General features: G+C 39.8%; 1 pseudogene; it reads right to left on the bottom strand.

The window, feature by feature from the left end:
- Nucleotides 1-254: 254 nt before the first annotated feature.
- On the bottom strand, nt 255-3,245 carry LOC100768403 (annotated as a pseudogene).
- Nucleotides 3,246-6,501: the final 3,256 nt, after the last annotated feature.

Raw genomic sequence — 6,501 nt, forward strand, 5'->3', positions numbered from 1 at the left:
TTTTAAAATTTAATGGGATTGGTAGCAGGGAAACTACAGAAGACTGAGTGACATCTGAATATTGTAGAATACTACTTTACATGAATAGATTCATAACTTGAAAATGCTTTCTGTGAGTGAACGCTAGATCTTATGACGAAAAAGGCAATGGAAGTTAATTAATACGATGATCTTGGAGAAGGTATTCTTGGGTACAGACTTATCTATTTGTTGGAATTTATATGTGGTGTCATTTTCACAAGGGGAATAGTGTCTCAGTTCCACTGAAAAGAAAAAGGGGGTGTTCTCATAAAAGAGTGAAGAAAATAGAACCATATATTAATTTTAACATTTGCCTGAAGATGCCTCACAGCCAGCTCCAGTGTGCAGTATTCTGTATTCCTCGCTAGGTAGTCTCAGGGCATTTGATCCTGTAGACATCCTTGCCCAGGCTGCTAGAAGAAGGGAATTTTTTTTTTTACTTTTTGAGGATCTTGGATGTGGGGGAGGTGCATTTAGGAGTTGCAGATATAAGATTACCATGAGATGTAGCCCAGCCTGAGCTATTAGTCCCCAAGAAGAGATTGTGTATGGCCAAGGCCCACAGCAGCAGCAGCTGTCAAAACTATGCAGTTGAAGCCACAACTGTGGATAGGAGACAAAAGTAGAGCCTCAACCCAGGCTCAAGTTTCCACCTCAGTTGCAGCCTGAGGCACAAAGGATTCTCAAAGCTCAGGTCCATCTCCTGAGGAGCTCTGACTAAAACTCCTTCAAGACCTGTGACTCATAGCCCTGATAATACAAGGTTACCATATTGTTGGGAGCTGCAAAGTACTGCGCCCAAAAGATGGCACTGGTTTCTACCAGCCCAACAGGGAGTGCTCTCTGTGGTAAACAACTCTTAATTTGGTAAAGGCCATGTATCCTCTTAATTCTGCTTGGAGACAACCTATCCTGGCGCGACACATAGGGTTACATGATTTGTAGGTGTAGACTATATCAGGCCCCATCTTTCTCTACCGGGGCCGCCATTCACTGTAAATCAAAGTTCCCGATCAAACTGTGAGAAGAAGATTCCTCAGTGTTTCCTGGTTCTTGCTGGTCAAGGGTGGACACCATACCAAGTCCCACTTATCACTTTATTGTGAACCTTTGGTTCAGACCTAAAATTGACATATCATGGAAGAGGTGGCCTTGCAGACAACGGCCAGGATATTGCATAATCTGTGGCATTGGGGAAATTGGTCCTCCTGTGTCCTAAGGACCTCAAGTCAAATCCTGGTGTTGGCTCATTGATTTCAGCAGCTCAGTCAAACTCCAGAGTTTGTGCAGCTGCCAACTGAAGTATGTTATGCATGAAGTTTTGTTTTCTCTTAAGACAGACGGCATGTGCTGAAGCTCCTATCACTCCTCCCTTCTCCTGCCAGAATGAAAAAGTAGTAGGCATATGCCACCTCTGCACTCAGATCATTTCCTTTATTTAGACACTGGCGCTAAATCAATATTGCCCAGGCTTCTGATGAATTTTCTGTGAACTTCTTGCTTTTGTGACCTGGATGGTGTGATTTTAACTGGTAAAGAAGTTTGGACAACAATGAGAAAGAAATTCCACATAAAATCTTGGGGAATTGGCAGTGATAATTGTAGCAGCCAGAGGTCTCTAAGACACCATGAGGAGAAGAAGGCCTCAGAATGAAATAACTGTGGCTCATATGGGATCACAGAGACGTATCTGACAATCAATCACCCTGTATAAAATTTAGTAAGTCATTGCCTGGAGAGATGGCTTATAAGATGAAAACATTGACTGCACTTGAACAGGACCTGAGTTCAATTCCAAGTACTCAGATTGCTCACAGCTATGTATAACTCCAATTCCAGGGGATCTGGCATGTTCACCCAGATACAAATGTATTCGAAACAACAATGTACATGAAAAAAATTTAAAAGACAAAAATAAGTCCTCTGAACAGGTATTTTGCTTGTTTAACTTGATATTTTTGTGGGTCTTCTAACTGTGGATGTGGCACTGACTCTGACTAATTTCTTTGATTTGGGGAATTTTTCTGTTTGGTGTGTTTCCTCATCCTGCCTTGATAAGAGTGCTTGTGGCCAGCCAGGCAGTGGTGGAGCACACCTTTAATCCCAGCACTGCTGAGGCAGAGGCAGGCAGATCTCTGTGAGTTCCAGGCCAGCCTGATCTCCAGAGCATGTGCCAGGATAGACTCCAAAGCTACACAAAGAAAACGTGTCTGGAAAAAAAATGAGTGCTTGTGGCCAGTCTCAATGAATTTGATTGTTGTCACAGGGAGGCCAGCTATTTTCTGCAGGTGAATAGATGAGGAGAGGATCAGAAATAGGGGTGAGGTGGGGAGAAGACAAAGAGGAGTTGGGAGAGATTAAACTGCAGTGAGGATGCATATGAGGGAAGAATAAAAAATGAAAAAGTTCAACGTAGAATTTTCCTTTCTCTTTGCATTCATTTTCTTCCTTTGATTTTTGATTTGCCTTTTGTTTTCTGAGACAGGGTTTCTCTGTTGATGAAGATACCATGTAGAGCAGGTTGGCCTTGAACTGACTGAGATCTCCCACCCTCTGCCTCTTGAGTAATTTGATTGAAGTTGTGATTGCTGACTGGCTCTTGGTTATCCCCCCACCCCAGTCATCATCCTTCTTCTCTCCCACAGCATGTGGAGGAGGACTAATTTCATTTAGTGGTGGAGGTGGTGGTGTCTCACTGCTGGATATGGAGCCATTTTCCTTGTCCTTGCCCTTTCTAGTTTTCTGTTCCTTTTCTTTCTTTCCTCTACCACTGTCACTATTCTCAGGTGGGTTTTTGAGAATGAAGGTACAGAGTTTATGAGGTGTGTCAAGCATGCCTTGGCACCTACAGGATTTACAAGAATTAACTATTGTTTGCTTCTTTTTGGATTGACATGCAGAACGGCTTCAGGATTCTCACACTCAGGACAAAGAAATTTTTTTTTAATAAATCCATCTAACATGTGTTGCAGCTTATTCGCCTCATGTGATCCCTTGGCAAAGTACTGGTCATTCTTATCATCAAATTGGGTCTGTGCCCCCAGCTCACATTCAAATTATTTAATGGGATACATTGGAAGCTGATTAAGTGCCTTTGCAACGTCAACTATATTGACTATAACTATCTTGATTTCATTTCCTTTGCCCTCAACCTTGGCAATCAAAAAGGGCATACTGTAGCGATAGAACTGGTCTGACACGCTTCGGTTGACATTGACAGACATTTTGGCTTATTAGTGACTTTATCAATAAGATGAAGATACCTTTGATTGCAATTTTTTGGTATCTTCTGTCTGGAGAAGAAGAGATGACATAAATGACTGCAAGTGTTCTTGGTCTCTGACATGAAAAAGTTTTCACCACTGAGGTTGAAAGCTTCTTGCTTGTATGCTCTTACCGCAATACAGGTACCAATGGCTGTGCAACAGCTCATTTTTGTCAAATAAAGACATAAACCCAACTCGGCTCGCTTGAGACTGGAAGAGACACTGGCAGTGTGGCAGGCGGTGAGCAGAGGGGTGGCCTGGCAGGTGCTGCTGCTGAGAAGCAGAAGGAACTGTCCCAAGGAAGTCTGCGTCCACACCAGCAGCACCAAGCCTGGGTACCTGGCAGGGACATGGTCTTGAGCCAAGTGTTGGAGCAGAGGGAGCACACGGCAGGGGCGCGGGGCCAACACCCCCCTGCGGACTCTTATCATATGTATTTTTATCTGTGGATATTAGCCATCAAATGAATGATAACAACGCTATAATCTATGGCCTTGTATAAGTTAGTTATAGAAGGAGTGGCAAGGGGTACATAATGGATGTTCATGATGTTAGTTTGGCTGCTTTGCTTTCCTGCCCTGGGGGTTGTTCAGTGTACATACTCATCTTCAGCCACTAAAGCAATACCTCTGCATATTTTCTATGTTCCCTTTTAAAAGGGCCTTGAGTAATTACTATCCTCCTTTCTCTCTCCCTTCCCTTCTTTCTTTCTTTCTTTCTTTCTTTCTTTCTTTCTTTCTTTCTTTCTTTCTTTTCCTTTCCTTCTATCTCTCTCTTTCTTTCTTTCCTCCTTTCATTCTCTCAGTCTCTCTCCATTCCTCTTCTTCTGCTGCTTCTATACCTGGAAGCTTGACTGACCCCTCCCATTAGCTTTTTCATGATCCCTTTCCATAATAAAAATTCCCTCTACTTCAAACTTTCCAAATTGCATCTTTCTTTCCCAGACTGCTTTTCTTAAATTATACACCAGGGGTTGGGTAACAGAATATATTTTATGAGTAAACATTTGGTGGGTGTGGATTGGAATTGGATTTTCATATTGGGTGTGAGAGGAGAAATAGGGTTGAATGAGGAAATGTGAAGAATGACAGCTAAAACTGATGGGTGTTAGTGTTGAAGTAGGAAAATTTAGAGCAGTAAATACTTCCTGAGATATATGAAAGTGATATTAATTAATTCTACAAAGAATGAGGGAGATAGAGTTCCAACTGCTCATATCTAGACATCAAATCAAGCTTCCAGTAACAGGACTGGGTTGCACTCATTTGAGTCAATGGTTAAAGTGGTCCTGAGAAAATCCTCAAACAATCCAGCCTGCTGTGAAGACCATAGTGTCCTCTCCACAAACTGATAGCAAGGCCCTATTGCTTAAGACAATACCTACAGAATTCATTAACATATAAAGATCAGGTTGTTACCTACTTTAGAACTTTACCAACATGTTCCAGAGTCATTATTATGGGAAGGGATTCATCAGTGTACCAAAAAAGGATCATTAACACCAACACAGCCACAAAATTTACCATGTGTAATCATTCCTGACTGCAAAAATTCTGTGGCATTGGTAGCTCAGGATTGTGGGAGTAATTCATAATTCACCAATATGTAAATTGACTTCAGCCTCACTGCAGAACATAGAATCCCTATTTGGCACTCCTTAGAGGACATAGATCTGAGTACCTAGCCCAGAGATATAGTGTAATACCAAATATTGCTTCTCCAATAAAAAATGTTGTGACAAAATGACTCTCATATACTTGTAGATCAGAAAGTTATTCAACTATCACCAGAAAGTCTTTCTCCTGTAGACAATGGGAATAAACACAGAGATGCACATCCAAATATTATTCAGAGAGATTGAGATACCTTTGGACACACACCTCTAAGTAGGATGTAACTATCATATTCCTCTCCTCAGCACAAAAGAAACCACTCAGAAGAGGAGCCAGTAGACTATGGGAACCAAAGGGCATGGATAACACCAGGAGAACAAGATCTTCTAATGACCAAAACTTATATGAACACACAGGAGCTGAAGTATAAATCATAGAGCCTTTATTGCTCTAAATCAGATCCTTGGAATATAAATTATGGCTTTCCAGTTATTGTTTTTATGGCATTTCTATGTTTGTGAATGAGTGGATATATGTTTCTTATGTTTCTCCTGTGGTTCTTTCCCTCATGCTGTTTTGCCTTGTCCATCTTTGAGGTAGTAGATTTTGTTTTATCTTATTACTTCATTTTCTTAAAAAGTCTTTATGATAAAATATACATAACATTTTTTACTTGTTTTAAAGTGAGTAATAAAACTTTCTTATCACAAATAATACATGAATGACTTCAGAGAGGTCAGAATAGGAAATTGCATCCTCTAGAGAGCTGAATTGATGAATGCTTATGGACATCCATGTGGGTTCTGGGAATGAAAGCCAGGTCCTCTGGAAGAGCAGTCAAGGTTTGTGTCCATTGAAGCCATGACTTCAGCCCCATTAATACAGATCTTTACAAAGAGTATTATATTTTAACTTTTCTGTTTTGAGATTATTCAAAACCTTGTGAGTTTTAAATTATATCCAGTTGCCTTAGATATGAAAAAAATGAAAATCTTAGTTTCAATGAGAGTTCTCTATCTGAGTGAGAATGGAAAGAATCAAAAGATGAGTAAAAATTAGTGAGCATGTGTGAATTTTGTGGAATCCCCTGAACATACCTAATGTGTGTAGAAAATGAGGCAGCCAGTGTAGTTAGCAGTATACAGAAGCTTTTGTAAATAAAAGGACAAGTATGTTATTGTCCATACACAATTGTAAGGGGACTACCTGAAGGTACATATGTTGGTACAGCACATAGACACTTGCCTGTCCATGTTTGTTTCAGAAATATTCAGAAAATGAATGATGTGAAATCAACTTTTCTGCTGGGCAACAAATTAGCAAATTAAGAAAAAATATCATTTTTTTTATTTCACTTCAAAAACAAATAGTGATCATTTTTATTTACAATCATTCTTAGAATTTTCAGGTGTTAATTCAAAAAGTTATCTCATTTAAATAATACATAGTAATTTTTAACTGTGTTAAATAGTAAATAAAGAGCTTCTATGTAGTTCATAATTAATTGAAATTAAAGGTAAATGGATAATTTTACTGGGTCTGTTGTTCAATTAGATAAAATAAAAGTCAGATAAAAGGCATGCAGATTTATATACAAACAA

Source organism: Cricetulus griseus, chromosome 9 (assembly GCF_003668045.3).
Source record: "Cricetulus griseus strain 17A/GY chromosome 9, alternate assembly CriGri-PICRH-1.0, whole genome shotgun sequence".
Classification (NCBI taxonomy): Eukaryota; Metazoa; Chordata; class Mammalia; order Rodentia; family Cricetidae; genus Cricetulus; species Cricetulus griseus.